The sequence below is a fragment of the Eublepharis macularius genome, chromosome 6 (genome assembly GCF_028583425.1).
Source record: "Eublepharis macularius isolate TG4126 chromosome 6, MPM_Emac_v1.0, whole genome shotgun sequence".
Lineage (NCBI taxonomy): Eukaryota > Metazoa > Chordata > Lepidosauria > Squamata > Eublepharidae > Eublepharis > Eublepharis macularius.
Genome location: NC_072795.1, coordinates 71,465,360 through 71,482,239, shown reverse-complemented (window position 1 = coordinate 71,482,239; position 16,880 = coordinate 71,465,360).

Genomic DNA, 16,880 nt, shown 5'->3' with positions numbered 1-16,880 from the left:
CCTACGGAGCTTGTGGTCATAAAAAATTCCTTTGTTTATTTCATTGAAAAGACACATAATGGAATGGGCACTGGATCTACTGTCAACATTGAAATGAATGGGTGCAGCCCTTCTGGATACTCTGTATGTGTATCAGCCCTTTCATATCATGTTCATAGATTATTTGCTAGATTTGTATGCTTGCATGGAATTCAGAATCATTCATTCAAAGAACTTTGAGGTAGATTGCACCCAGCAGGAATGTTGCTATTAACTTCACTGTGATCTAGCATGTACAGGAAGATTTTTATAGAGTCTGCATATTTTGCTGTGCATAGACTATAGGATCCAAATTCCAATGGGGAGGTTTGCTCTCTTACTGCAGAAAAAGAATTTTCTTGCTTAACACAATTCTTTATGCAAGGTCAATCCATATATCATTTTCCTATTTATCACAGCATCATTTATGGCTCTGAATAAATCTGAAAGTTCATTGAGTTGAACAAGATCAATATCTTCTGGTTTTATGTCTGAAATTGACTCTGCAGAAAGAAATACACCTCTCAGAAGGATTCCCTGGAGTTCGTTCCAATCTTTTTATTTATTTTGGTAACCCAGTTTTGTAATACAAAGGCATCTGAAATAAGCACAGCAGATACAAATTGTAGATTATGCCTCATTTTGTCCCTTGGAAGCGATGGAAATTTGTATGATCTGAAAATTAAATCTTCCATGCTTTTGTGTCTGCCCTCTGCCTCCTTCAAGCATGCAAACTTAGATGTTATTGATGAGACTCTGATCTTTTATGCACAACTGCAAATGAAAAATTACTCATATTGACATTTGATGAAGAGCACATAATTCGAAAGTGTGGAGGGAGGTGAACAAAGGGGCAAATGGAAATCTGGTAAATATATTTTGTGCATGTTTCAGGTTTCCACATTTGTTGTTTCTTATAAAGGTTATATTTCTTATATATGTTTGATTATAATTCACAGTAGCTCATTTCTTAGAACATTAAACATGTGGAACAGCTGGAGAATAGAAGGAACTGGAATTGAATGAAAAGCTTGTGCTTTGAGTTGTCTGGATTTGTTCTGTAGGAAGTTGGATCTGTGTATATACAGTATGTATGGGGAAGGGGGACATTAACATTTCCTAACTTGTGTTTTGTTTTCCTAGGCTGTCTGTGGGTTTGGGGTTTTTTTGTCTCAGTTCAGTTTGCTAAATCCTGGCACAGAAGGACTTGGCACCATGGATAGTAAGCTGACATGTGAGTTTTGTACTGACTGAGAAGGTCAACAAGTTAGAAAGACAGGGAGAGTGTTCCAGCAAAGATTTCCCATCTTTCCTAATTAAAGATTCAAGAAATCCAGTATGTGAATGAAAACAAGTCAAAATAAGGCCATGGCAACAGCAGCATTATTAGTCACAGAAAAAGAAGAGATAATTAGGTATGAAAACTTCTGAAACTATCTTATCCTTGGAACTACAAGGTGAGTTTTATGTAGAAAATGTCAGATAATTTGTTATGGAAGAGAAGATCCAGAATTTGGAACCCAGTTAGGAATTAATTAACTTGCAGCTGATACACAGAAGGTAGAATGACCCATAAAGGCAAATAATCTTCTACAATCTATTCTGAAATTTAAAAAAGTAATCATAATAGTCCACTGACTCTACTCATATCATGAAGAGAAGAAAGATGAAGAAATTAAGGGAAGCCTACCAGTAAAGAAGAAATGGTTGTTCAGGCCACCTGTTTTAGTGATGTGTAAAACTATGACTTTTCACTTGTTTTAAGGTTCATCTGTTTTCGAGAAGTCCAGATTGTTTTCACCTAAATTTTAAAATAAAAACTTGTCTTGGCTGTTTTGCTAAATATTCCTGATTCATGCCTGTAATTGTTAGCTTTTAGCACTTCAGTTGATTATAATGTCTTGATGGGCTAACTTGTGTCAACAAAGCTTTCAGAAGGCAGCAAACAGAAAATCCCAAACCAATGTAATGTTATTTCATTTAAATCCACTCTTTCCAAATTACTAAATCCCTGTAATTAAGAGTTCTTCCCTCCTACTTTCCAGTCATTTAGTAAATGGGTTACTATTTTTTGTACAGGAGGGTGGGTGGTGGAGGTACATCATTCTGTTGCCTGACTAATACTAGGTGAGAGCTGGTTGTCTTTGTATTTCTGTCTTGTCCAGAACCAGGTGGGAGCAGGTTCCTGGTTGTGTTTGTCCTGTCCAGATCCAGGTGAGAGCTGAAATCTGAATTCTAGTGTTTAATTATGTTTGTTTGTCCTTGTGTCATCGGTTGACTGGGGATGTGTTTGGGGATGCAGAATGGGACAGGGTATGGTGCCATGATCAATAGGGTGTGAGGTAGGGTCAGTCAGTCAGATTTATTTACAGTTAAAAACCAGTACAGACTTGTAAAAAACATAAATGAGTATCATACACAAAATAGACCACTTTATAAAAATAATTATATAAATATATAATTATATAAAAACTTGGCAATATACGTACAAAAGTGTGGGCTTTCAGGGTTAGAAATAAAAGGAGATGTTACTTTGCACATTCCCTGTAGATTCTACAAGCCGTGGCTAAAAATCTGGCACTAGCCAACGTGATCTGGGGGTCAGCACCTAACAGGAGCTTATTCGTTTGCTCAGTGTCAGGGAGGCTCGAAAGCTTCTTCAATGCAGGTTGGATATGTTTTATACATATTTCATGGTAGAATTTACAAGCAAGCATAATGTGCTCAATTGTTTCTACTTTCCCTGCCTTGCATGGACAAACTCGCTCAGCCATCGGGACCTTCTTATAACGGCCTTCAAGTACTGCAGATGGGAATGTATTACATCAGGCTAATGAGAAAGCCCTACGGTGGGACGGGATCTCCAGGCTTGATAGATAAGAGGCTGGAGAAACTACATATCTTGTTTGCAGGGGGGCTAGGAAATCGGAGACCCTCGCAAGATCCCTCTGTCTTTTGACATCCAGTATACGCTGTTTGACCACAGCCCTTGCCTGGTCCAGGGCCATCAGCTGTAGGGATTCAAATGAGAAGCCCCGCATTTTAAATTTCTGATGGGTGGTCCCGAGCCAGGCAGAACAGTACCTGTCTTTAAGGATTAGGGAAGTAATATCCGATGGACAATGGCTGAGCTTAAGCCAAATATTGATTGAAGCCAGAATTACCCTGGCCTCTATTCTCAGCAGTCCGGTTTTCATACATAAAGTTGCGTTTGGGACACTACATGGAAATCCAAATATAGCTCTTAAGAACTTAGACTGAGTTTTCTCCAAAGGAGCTAGACTTGAGGGTACCAGGCCTAGTAATGTTCCATATATGAGTTGTGGCACCGTCTTCGAGAGATATAATTTAAGAGCCACGGGAATGTACTGCCCTGCTTTGGTATGGAAGAACCTAATGATTCCTTGAGCAGACTTGCGACCAGAATTTGCAGCATATTCACAATGGGACTTTTTTGCTCCAGTAGATTGAATCATAACCCCTAAATACTTGTAAGTTGACACTTGTTGTAACTTAAAGCCTTTTATGCTCCACTCTCTTGGCTTGGGTTTGGGGCCAAAAGCCATTATTTTGTTTTTTGGTAGTTGATCTCTAGGTGGTTTAGATCACAATAAGTATCAAACTGCTTTAGTGCTCTTCTCAAGCCTACTGGTGTCCTAGAAAGCAGAACCGTGTCGTCTGCAAAAAGTAAAGCCACTATGTGGCGATCCACCAAGGAAGGAGGATGAGTGTCAACTAAGCGAAGGTTGTTAACCAAATCATTGATATAAATAGCAAAAAGGGTAGGGCCAGGGAAAAGCCTTCCTTTACTCCTTTTGTTGTTGGAATAGGGTTAATCAAGAGTCCTTGTTTGTTACATCTTACCCTGACAGCAGTGTTGGTATATAAGGCCTGTATAAGGAGTAGGAGTCTTCTGTCAATTGTAGTGGCACTTAGCTTCTTCCATGGAATATATCTGGAAATGGAATCAAAGGCAGATTTTAAATCAATAAAGGACGTTTTCCCCGTCATGATCCGCAACGTTGCGCCATGGCCCGGCTTCAGGTAAGCCATGTGGAAAAGGCCCTCCAAAACTCTTCTGGGTGATCAGGTACCTATTGGGTTCTGGCCTACAGGAGGAAGTGGACTGCTTTGCAGCCCACTGCAATCATTTTGCTAAGCACTTTGCAGATAAAATCTCTCACATCTGTTCCAACTTGGACTCTAAATTAGCAGAGACAAGATTAGATGGTCCCAATTTCCAATTTCAGGGATTCCCACTACATGCAGTTGTTGTGACTGTAATCCTAAAGACATTTGCCTAGGAGTAAGCCCTGCTGAATAACATGGGACTTACTTCTGAGTAGACTGGCTTAGCATTGTTTCCTGTGTGTAGGGTTATTAAAATGCCAAGTTGAAGGAGCTATGAAATGTTGGAAGTTCAGGTTGAAAATTCATTATATAAAAATAATATTTTTCTTGATTAGATTTGAATTTTATGCAATTACATTTTATCTGGCAGTTTCTGCATTTCATGGCCTGTCAATCTTGCTTTTATTGCTCCATATCCATACGTAAAATGGCTGCATAGTAAGAATCCATTCACAGTCCAAGAAACTGGAATAAAATTTTATTAGTTGGAGAGTCAGTGTTGTATAGTGATTAGGGTGCTTGACTCAGAACTAGAAAATCCTTACAATGAAATTCTCTGGGTGACTTTAATCCAGTCACGGTCTCTCAGAACAACCAACTTCACCAAGTTGTTGTGAGGATGAAAGAAGAAAGACTGCTGACTTGATCTCTTTGACAGCAGGGTGAGATAAAATTGTGTGAAATAATAAATTAAGAGGCCATTCATGTTTATTTTTTCTGCAAAATGCTGAAAAAATTCCCCACCTGGAGTGAATTACTAACATTTTGTATCAAATTGTTGGTAATTCTGCCACTCTGCCATTGAAGCTCTACCAAAACAAACAACTGAAACAACAAAAATTCAGTTTGTTCCAGAAGAGGAAATTTGTTAGTATCTGCAATGGTCATCTATAATTTCCCCAAGTGTTAGATGTTTTTCGCAATCTATTTTACAGTTCTTTAGGCCATGTTCCTCTTGACAGCTAATTTACCTTTACCTGTCATGAATGTATGGGAGAATTTTTGAATTGAATATATACTTCACTTATACCCTGCTTTTCTCTTTAATGGGGACCAAAAGTGGCTTGCACCATTCTCCTCTCCTTTGCTTTATCTTCACAACAAACCCTGAGAGGTAGGTTAGGCTGAGAGAATGTGGCTGGTCCAAGGTCATCCAGTGAGCTTTCATGGTAGAGCAGGGATTCAGACTTAGCACTTCCGGATCCTACTCTAACGCTTTAAACCCAACTTTAAACGTCCGGATCCTACTCTAACACTTTAAACCCAACACGATGCTGGCTCTTTTACTGTGTCAGTTACAATCAATACAGAAAATAACTCAGTAGAGTTTGTTCTAGTATTTTTGAAGTATTCATAAAGCCACTTTAAAGTTCCTTTAAAATAAATCCTTAGAATGAAAACCGTACATCTCAGAGAATGGCATGGATTATGAAAGATAGTGTAACAATGCATACTACAAATAGTCTTTACATTGTGCTAGCAAAAGAATTAATACAAATGACATACTGTAATAGTTATGCCAATAATAAAAAGAATCGAGAGTAACAAACTTTCCAAAAGGCACCACAAAAACTTACTACTTTTATGTAGTCCTCTGCCATTGGCAGTTTAGATAGGCTACAATTTAACACAGGACACATTCCCTCTAGATCTTCCTCTCTCACACATTTACAAAAACACAAGATTAAAAAAGGAAAGGAAAAGAGGGGTTTAAAAAGGAGAAATAAGCTTCATTGATTCCAATGGGATGTATTTTTCTTTCTGCCTCAGCATGACAAACGAGGGGGGGGGGAACAGATAGGCAGAGAAAAAGAGAGACAAATGAAAAGAGAGACCAGTTCTTAAAGAATGGAGCAGAGAAACCTGGGCCATTTCCACACTACTCACTTTCATCCGGAACATTGCGCAACATTAATTGTGCAACGTTGCAAAAAACCCCATGGAAGATAGTCTTCTCATGCAAATTTTGCATGACATCACGCAAAACTTGCACAAGAAGACACTATCTACCGCTTTTTTTCGCGACGTTGCACCCCATTCCAGATGAAGGTGAGTAGTTTAGAAATGGCCACTATTTAAGAATTCAGGAAATTTTACTTCAATTAGTGATTTGACTCGTAAACACAGCAAGTGTGCTCCTGTTGCTGAAGCCCTGCAGTGCCCACATAGATGAGTACACCTGCCTGTCACTGAAGCAACAGTAGTTTGTGACTATGGAGAACTTTCTACCATTATCTAGAGGGATGTTTCTATTGCAAGGAATGTGAATAAATATTGTTTCAAGGGGCTAGCTGTGCTGGTCTGTAGTAGAAGAGCAAGGTTTGGGTCCAGTACCACCTTAAAGATCAACTAGATTTCCAGGATATAAGCTTTTGAGAGTCAGAGCTCCCTTTGCCAGATACAAGGACCAGAAAAAAGGAGATGTTCTTACAATCCAGGCAGAGGGTGGGAAGGGTATTGTAAATGACAGTGTCAGGAAGCTAGCTGTAATACATAGTGTAATTAGCTTGTTAGAGCATGGGTGTGAAGTGCAGAAAATATGAATTTGTGTCCTTGATTGTTTCTGCTGCACTTTAGTACACAGAAACTGCTGAAGGGGGATTAAAAAAGACAGAAAATGTTTGAAAAAATTATCCTCCATGTAATGTTTTGCTACATAAATATTTTTGTGTATTTCCTTTCATCTAAGTAATGTGGGGGTTGGAATATATGTTTACTGTGGTTAAAAATGCAGGCCTCTAATGGAAAAAGAAAGGGGGCTAGATGGATGAGGTTTTTTTAAAAGCGAGGGCAGAGGACTGTGAGAGAATCCGTCCCCTCAGGAGTAGAGATGGGCACGAACTGAAATACAAACCAAGATTAAGTACGATCCAGGCCAGTTTGTGGTTCGCGAACCACGGGTCATCAGATCCCGTTTCTGATGAACCACCATGAACTTTTAGGCTGGTTTGTTTGGTTCATTTTTTTGGTTCATCACTGCAGACAGCCTTGTGCCAATCTATCAGTTTCCTAGGCAACAGGGGATGGACTTCCTGCAGACCTTCTGCTGGCCCAGAAGTGACCTTCTGCTGACCCAGAAGTGATAATTTTCTGATCTGGATGTGCCATTTTCACGAGCCAAACAAACCAGTTCATGAACCTGGGGCAGGTTTGTGAAAGTTCGTGGTTCTTGAAATTTGATGAACCATGAACCACATGGTTCAGTGTTTTCCCGCTTTGTGCCCATCTCTTCTCAGGAGCAATTCAATGAACTGGCCATCAGGCATAGATAACAACAATTCTCGTTCATCAAGGTAGAATATAATTCTCGTGCATCAAGGTAGAAAAAAGAGTTGTAGTTAGGGGTGTGTATAACAAAAAAAAAGGAGTTGAAAATACACACAGAAATAGCTGGTTTGGCTTGCTAAAGCATCTTCCAGAACTGCAGAACAAGATCAGGAAATGAGGTTCCAGAAGGGGAGATACCAGAGACAGTGGAGTGCTGGAAGAGAATCCGTTCCCTCCGGAGCAATCTCTGCCAGCTCTGTCTTTCAAAAATACGCCTCATGGCTAACATTGTGTCTCTTGACATATGGAAAACTTGTCAACTCAAGAGTAGAGAGCCAAAGTTCATGGAGGCACACAAAAGGGTTGCAATCAAACAACTGTTAACAATAACCAGTTTTATGTCTCAGTGTAATAACCAGAATAGTCCAGTCCAATAATAAAGTCCCATACACCAAACTGTCATATGTTTTCCTATTCCTTTAGTATCCAAGGTGCCTATAGTGGAGCACACACCAATCTTTCAATCTGTAGTTAATGGAAGCTGATTGTTCTCTGCAGGGGAAAAGCAGAGGCGGCATTTCCACCCTGATGGCTATGAGCTTTGCTGGCCCCGTCTCCTTAGGCTCGTTTCGAGAACAGTCTTTTTCTGGCCAATAATTCTACAAATAACCACAGCATATTTACTCCAAGGCATTCATGTATAGCATAACAAAATAAAGTCTTAAACTTACAGTTCTTTCCAATAAACAGTATTCCACCTTCTGTCTCCAGTGTAGTCAATATCAATGGGTTGAGGCACTACCCGTTGTTACTAAGTATATAACGTCATGGCTCATTAACCCATGAATTACTCTTAAAGGGAAATCCCTCCATGTAGTTTTACAAACAGAGCAAGCCCCAAGGTTACCACAGTGACTTGATGAATAAAAACTCACCCACTCCTGTGTTTTATTGTCTTCCTAAAATTCTTAAGGGCACTAGACCACCCCCAGGAAGACTGATTGTTTCCGCTTCAAATTCAGTCTTAGAGCCTCTTGCCATTTTCATAGATAATATCCTATAACCATTTGTAGTGAAGGTAGACTCCTATATTAAGGACACCACAGATTTCATTGCCTTTGTAGAAAACTTGAGAATCCCAGAGGGAGCATACTTAATGGCAATAGACGTACAATCCTTGTATATGTCCATCCCCCATGAAGAAGCCAGACAAGTTATAGAATCGACTCTGAATCAAAGAGCAAATAATTCCCCCCCCCCTCATTTTCTTCTGGACCTACTAGACCTCATCCTAGAATGGAATTACTTTAGATTTGAGACCCAATTCTATTACCAAGTCAAAGGGGTAGTGATGGGGTGCTCTGCAACCCCCAGCATTGCCATTCTGTTTATGGCTCAATTGGAAAGTAGGTTTGTCCTAAATAGTGCTGTTAATCCATTCTATGATCAATTAATTTGTCTGAAAAGATTTATTGATGATACTTTTGTGGTTCTAAAAAATGAGAAGTGTGAGGGAGCATTTATGGACTGGATGAATTCCATTTACCAAAACATCAAGTTTACCCACCATGGGAGTTTACATAGTGTCACATTTTTGGATGTAGTGGTCTTCAAAAAAACAGCAAGTAGATTAGGGGTCAGGCCCTATCAGAAGATGACTGATAGATCATCTTATTTAGAATACACATCATTCCATAGAACCAACTTAAAGCGGAATATACCCTACAGCCAGTTTCTGCGTATCAAGAGAAGTGTGTCCTTTCAGAGGGATTACATTAGAGAAGCCAGACAAATGAGGCAAGCATTTAAGGCACGTGCTTATCCGGCACGAATAATCCAACAAGCTAAGGAAAGGGCAGATAGAATCCCTCGTGATTCATTGTTAAAATATAAAGCTCATAGCCCTGCGAGTGAAAATCAGATCACCTGGGCGCTAGACTTCTTGCCCCTCTCAGGAAAAATAGCAGAAATAGTGAAAAGAAATTGGCATATAACCCATGGCTAAGCGCGGCTGAGACATCACTTTTGAATAAGGGACTTGAATTCGTGCCGACTCCAACTTATAACGCCTTCAACACCAGGTTAGATATATACAAGCTGATCAGATTGATAAAAATTAAAAAGGTTTTTGGGGGTAATAGGGAAATGCCACCTGATACAGGTATCAGGCAGCAATCTTCCTACTGCCCATCCATTTCAGATCCTGTGATAGATTGTTTTGAGAGAGTGGTGTTAAGGGACGTGGAAAAACTTGAACAAGGGAATAGGTTTAAGAGATATAATTTGACCAAATGCGAATGGGACGCCCTTAAATCATTTCAGGAGGATAGAAGCATTGTCATTAAGTCAGCAGACAAGGGCGAGGGGATTGTAATACAAGATGTGGCCCTTTATGTCCAGGAGGCGGAACGCCAATTATCGGTCAGCACAGATTACAAAAGGATAGCCATTAACCCTTTATCGCACATTCAGAGGATTATTAAGGTAGTTCTAGCTGAGGGATTAATGAGCAATGAAATAGACAAAAAAACCCACGATGCACTGACAAATAGGAACCCCCGAACGCCCGTGTTCTATATACTCCCTAAAATCCATAAAGGGGGATTTCCTCCCCCAGGGCACCCCATCATCTCAGGGAGTAACTCTGTACTTGAACCTCTCTCAAGATACCTTGACCACTTCTTGCAACCACTGGTAGTCCAGACGGAAGCCTATTTAAAAGATACTATGCAACTGATTGCCCTGATTGAGACACTTGTTATCCCGTGCACAGCCTACTTAATGACATTTAATGTAACCGCCCTGTATACTTCGATTCCCCATGAAGGGGCTAGAACAGTGGTGGAGGAGGCTTTATTAACTAGACCTGAGCAGTGCCCATCCACCCCATTCCTCCTTAACATCATTGACGTCATACTAGAGCAGAACTACTTTAAATTCGATGACAGATACTACTATCAGATAAAGGGGGTGGCGATGGGGTGTTCCGCCGCCCCCAGCACTGCCAACCTCTTTATGGCCCAACTAGAATAGAAAGAGAATATATTTTGAATAGTAATACTAATCCCTTTAAGACACATATTCTCTTTTACCGGCGGTACATAGATGACGTGGTCACGATTTTGGATAACATAGATGTAGCAGAGGATTTTGGACACTGGATAAATACTATTAGTGCAGATATTAAGTTTACCTGGCAGGGGAACATCGAATGCATAAATTACTTGGATGTCACCATCTACAAAAGAGGGGAACATAAATTGGGTGTGCGTCCCTTTAAAAAAGCAACAGACAGATGCTCCTACCTTCATTACACCTCCTTCCACCTGAGAAGACTAAAATACAATATTCCGGTTGGCGAGTATCTGAGACTAAAACGTAACTCTTCGAGAAAAGAGGATTTCCATTATAATAGCAACCTCCTAGACGATGCCTTTGCTAGCAGGGGATACCCGCAGACTGCCATTAACTCGGCAAGAAATAGGGCAGTAAAAACAGCGCGGGAGCAATTATTAACACCAAGATGCCGGGGGGGCTACAAAACAAATTAGGTGGGCCATAGATTGGCCCACCCCCATGAACTGGTTTGTTTGGCTCGTGAAAATGGCACATCACGTCCTATACGTACACGGGTGCAGGCGCACCTCTCTAAAGTAAGAACCTTGAATAGAGAGGCACCCCTTACTCAACATTTTGAGCTCCATCATCAAAATGAGAGAGAACTACATTTTTCTGTGCTAGAAGTGGTCAAACAACCAGGGAACCAGGCTCTATTACAACCTGAAGCCAGATGGATTTTTAGATTTAATACACTTACCCCAAATGGTCTTAATAATGAAATTGACTTCTCAGTCTTTTTATAACACACCCATTGTGTATCCCTCGTACGTAATATGATGACTTCCATCTCAATGTGTATTTTTACTGCATATTTTTTACTGACAATTTATGAATGAAATTGAGACCTTAGCCTTGAAACAGTACCGGTCTACTTTGTATCTATTTTGTACTTTTTTCATGTAACATCATGGATGGGTATTTTGCGATTTATTGTGTATGATATTTGTGAACTGCAATGTTATTGATATGATGTTTATGAATTGTAATGTTATTTATATGATATTTATTATATGTATGTTATGTTTATTATGTATGATATTTATGAATTGCAATGTTATTTATTTGATATTTATGAATTGCAATGGTATATAGGGTTGTGAAGAAATACTATGCAATTAATTATGTATTTAATTGCATATGAGCAAGGTTTATGCTTTCTATGCTTTCTGGTAAAAACAACGTGGAAAGGTGCAAGTTTTTTTTAAGAATGCTAAAAGATAAATGAAATATGGCAAGCTAAGGAAAGCTCATCCATCATTAGCCTGTCATGGACTGCCATGGTATTGAGTCAGAAGATGAATCTTCATCGGAGGAGGAGGAGAACCTGCCCCTAAGTACTTTGAAAGACCCCTGCTGTGAGGAAGTTTCCTCAAGATACCCCCCCCCCACACACACACACACAAGGGATCCTCTCAAGCCAGGAGGCACTAGGAGGATTTGCCTGCTGCCAGACCCTCCATTGTCTCCTGAAGGACCCCAGGAGTGGAGAAGGCAAAGGCCTGGCTCAAGGCCTTCTGCCTGCTGTGGAAGTGCCAGGAGCGACCTAAGTCATTTCAGGACCTGGGTCCTAACGCTCCCCATGAAGCGGAGATGACTCAGCTTGTAGAAAGGAGTCTAATAGGGATCCAGCCTCACTTGTAGGGGAAACTCCCTAAATAATTCTACAGTGAGTCTGGAGCTAGGGTAGAATCTACCTTTTTACATTCCTGCTGACCAGCCTACAAGTGTTTGTCTTGACTGTTTTTAAGCATTTCGGCCCTTGCTGCCTGAACCTTGGGCTGCTACTGGACCTTGATTTTGGAATGTGTTACTTGACCCTGGATTTTTATTTTGAACTGTAAGCTAAGAACCGTTGCCTCCAACCTGGTGAGCAGGACTTAACTATAACAGCTTCAAGTGTATGCCAAATAAAAATAAAAATCCCTGTCATCCAGAAACCATGCTCAGAAAAGTCATTTCCTGAGATGGTGGATATATTCTGGATACATTCATATTCTAAAATAAGTCAGTTCACAGAGCTTTATTTGTACAAGTATGTACAAATATGTGGTTTGCCTTGCTGTGTTGAATCTGTAGAAAAACTCACCACAATTTGGTATACTTTGATTTTGACATCTGGTTGAATCCAATGTGACCCCAGAATAGTCTTTTTGGAAGTCAGGGAGGAACCTCTATTCTCTTTTTTTTACCGGTGGAAAATTGGCTGACCTAATCCACTAAGTGTACTTACGTGACACCAACTCAAAATTGACTTAAGGTGATCCCAGAAAGGGGTTTTCTAGGCAACTTAAAAGGAGAGCTGAGAAGCTTCTTCTGCAGACTCTGCCTTGGTGATCTCTCATCCAAGTACTGATCTTGCTGAGATTCCAAGATTTGACAAGCTCAGGCTTTATCATGCTGCCTTCCCACCCAGAACTGTTTAGATATGTAATTATAAATTTAAAAGAATTCATGCATCAGGCACTAGAGATGTTAAAAAATAGTCACCACCATAAACTCTTTAGAGATTTTAATGTCTAATTACAACATGGCTTAAGAGTCCACCAGGAGCATAGATGAGGGAAGAGGTTGACTCAGTGGCAGAACAGGCTGTTTGCATGCAGAAGGTCCTAGCTATCATTCTTTGTGTTTACAATTAAAATGTCTTCAAGTAGCAGGAGTTTGGAAAGACATTATCTGCTGCTGTAGCATAGAGATCAAGTGGTTGGTATGCCAATCAGTAGCACTCTGCTGGCTCAAATCCCACTACTATCACAACTCACAAGCTCATCAGGTGGCCTTGGGTAAACCACTCTTCTCAGCCTGAGCTACCCAGCTGTATTGTGGGACTTTGATCACTGCTCTGAATGGGGCACTATTTTGTCTAAAAGAACAGTATATAAGAACAGTTGTTGTTGTGTTCTTCTTCTTCTTCTTGTTATTATTATTATTACCTTAGACCCTACAGGGCCATGTCTAGTCAAGGTGAGCATACTGAGCTAGATGGACATTAACAGATTCAGTATAAGTCATGTTTAGATATCTCTATGTAAGTTTATGGGCAGAAACTACTCCATTGAAATTATTACATTTACTTTTCCCACACACTCCCGAATGAAGATATGAAATACAAATATGTGGGTTACACTGATCTGCAGCAGAAATATTAACTCTATTTAACTTTTAACACTTCAGTTTATATAGATCAGATAAATGTAATCCACTAAAGGCTTCTTGAGTAAGGGGCAACCCCACCCTGGCTTCAAACTCAGTACACCTAATGCTGTCATGTCATGTTTTTACTGCCTGCGCAGAATTATGCTGAGAGGTACTGAGCGCCATCAAATCTCTTAGTGTTTGCAGTGCTCAAAATGCTCACCTGATTGGGAAAAAAATGGTGCTTACGCAGCATGTCCCATGTCCCTATTCCTTCCAAGAAGAAAATCCTCCCTGGCCCCATTTAGTGGTGGGGAACAGAATTACTAGCTAACTAAAGAGAATGTATTCTGTTCTGTTTGGAATCCAAAGCAACATTTTTGCATTTCTTGCCATCTCTAATCTTATCCCATTACTTTAAGGCTTGTTGAGTCTTCTGTCTCCCAAATTCTCCATCATTATTTGGCTAGGGCGGAGATGAGCAAGTGCTTCTGAAGTTTTCATCATGGACTTCAGATTCATGTATAAATTTGAGGGGATGGGAATTAATAGTGACAAGGGGCAATTATGATACTTGAATATGCAATCCTTAATTGAAATAAATCAATGGCAGGGAGGAAGCTAGAAAGAGAGGGCTGATTGAAGAGGTTTGGAATGGAAAATAACAGACTAAATTGCACTCTGAAATGTTCCAAACAGATCAAGAACAAAATGTTTTATCATGAGAAGCCTACCACACTAATCAACTGCATTTTTCTCATACCCTCTCCACCCCGCCCCAGATTTGCCTGTGTTTTGGAAAGAATGGGGTATTCTTGTAACAATGAAAAAAGTGTGTAAGTTTCTGGGGGGGGGACCTTTATATGTAAAACGATTACATATTTTACGTAGCATATGTACTTGAGGCTGTCTTAGTGATTCTGGGTCCCCAGGCAAAAGTCAAGGATGGACCCCCCCCCCTGAAGCACTGGCTGCTATGGACAGGGCAGTGCACCCCTCCTTGACTGCTGTGCAGTTGATTGTTGCCAACCACTGCCTGAGTGAAACTACCAAAACTCCAGAGGTTATGATGACAAGGAAATTGATCCCTCAGTGATGTCACTTCTGGAGCTGCTATGGTGGCAGCTTCACTCAGGCACAGAAAAGTCTTGCTGGGAGGCAAGTTATTAAAGCAGAGGGCAGCCCATTGTGTTGCAAGCCTGGTTTAAGACAAGGGGATGGTTCCAAGCCAGTTCACAGCATGAAGGCTTTGTAGGATTAAATATTGTAAAGAGTACCTCTGAGCATATGCAGAGTACCTTTTCTTCTCCCCCACTGAATAAACGTATTTCTTTCACCTACAAAGTCAGATGCAGCATCTTCTCTTTTCTGAAATTATTTTTTCTACCCATCTTACTCTGTATTTATCACATTTGTAACATATCCTGAACTCCACTTTGAAACTGTTCCACCCTGCAGGATTGTGGTATGCCCTGCATAGTATGCCCTGGTTGATAAGACTGATAGTTCATCTAGTCCAGCAACCTGTTTGTTGCATCTAGTTGCATTGGAAGGCTCATAGAAGCAGAATCCTCTCCCCTGTGTTTTCCCTCCAGCAATTTTCACTGGTACTGCCCCTGGCCATTTAGCCATCATCACTAGGGATCTATTTTCTATGAATTTGTCTAATCTCTCTTTAAATCCACTTATGTTATAAGCCATTATCAAGCGCTATGCTAGTGAGTCCCACAAGTCAGTTCATGTTTTATTATAAAGAAGTCCTTTCTTTTGTTTGTCTGGAATGTACTTTTCATGAATTTTATTATTTGGTATAATGTGCTGGCCCACTCTCACTCCCCTATGATGAGGTAGTTTTTCCCACCCTAGTCGGAACGAAGAGGCAGACTCAAGGCACAAGTAATAAAGGGCCACTTTATTAAAGCAACAACATAAACAGTTAATGTGGCAAAGGGGGCCTAACTAGTGGTACAGGTCAAGCCAGCAGTCACACTGGGATCTCCTCCTTGAACCTGTCTAGGCGAGACCCACTGCCCCGGGTGCGAGCTATCCAATAGATATGGTTTGGGCCCAGCCAGCCAGGCGAAATGGTGCCCCTCTTAAAGCTCCAAACACCCCAAGCCATGGAGCCTGAGGGAAGGACTTGTCCAGGAGGTCCCATCCAGCAATCTGCCCTCACAGCTGGGCTGTGAAGCCCACCATTCTGATAGGATGAAACCTGGAGCCACAGCTGCTTCTGATGGGATGAAACCTGGAGAAAGTGGAGTTTGTTGAGGGAAAGGAACTTGGCATGGCATAATTCCATAGAGTCCCCCCCCCCAAAGTAGCCATTTTCTCCAGATGAACAGATCTCTGTGGCCTGGAGACCAGTGGTAATTCCGGGAGATCTCCAGCCACTACCTGGAGGCTGGCAACCCTAGCTACCAGCCCAGGTGTGAAGCAATCTGCCCTTCAGATGGCTCCTCTTGAAGCTTACAGCAAGGCTGTTGCTGTTGTGTGTGTGGAGAGAAGCCTACCCCCAGAGCTGTGCATATTGTAGATGCCTTTACCACATGGCTGCACTGCCAGGAGGCTATGAAGACCACTGCGTGCCACTCTCAAAATGGCTGCACCCAACTGAATAAACTGCCAAACCCTCCCACAAAATGGCCCCTGCTGCCTGAAGGCCTTAGGCCGAGCTATTGCTGCTGGTAATACTCCCTCCCAAGTAAGTGTAAATGGCAGGAGAGGGAAAAGCAGAGACAGCGGGGGGAGGGGGTGGCTACCAGCATCCACCCTGCTAGGCCATTAGCAATAATATATGAATTAATCCACCCCTCAGATGGCTGCAATTCACCTCTGTGGCCTACAGCGAAGCCTATTGCTGCTGCTGCTGAAAGTACTCTCTCCCAACAAAGTAAAACAGAGGCCTGCGGGGGTCTAACCCTGCTTTAATCTCTCCTGACTGATAGACAATGGGCCCGAAATGTAAATTTTAAAAAAGTCTCTGCCAAACCAGTGAGTCTGGTGCTGGGCCCTGGCTCTCATCCTGAAGTTTGAAGGTAGCAAGCACAGGAGTATCACAGCTTCTCCAAGGAACCTGTTGCTACATAGCCCTGAGGGTCTTTAGTAAAACCAGCCTCAGAGGAGCTCATCTGAGAGAGCTTGAGATGAGCTCCGCTTAGGCCGAATACAAGGCATAGACTGAGAGCACTGGGGGGTGGAGCTGCCTT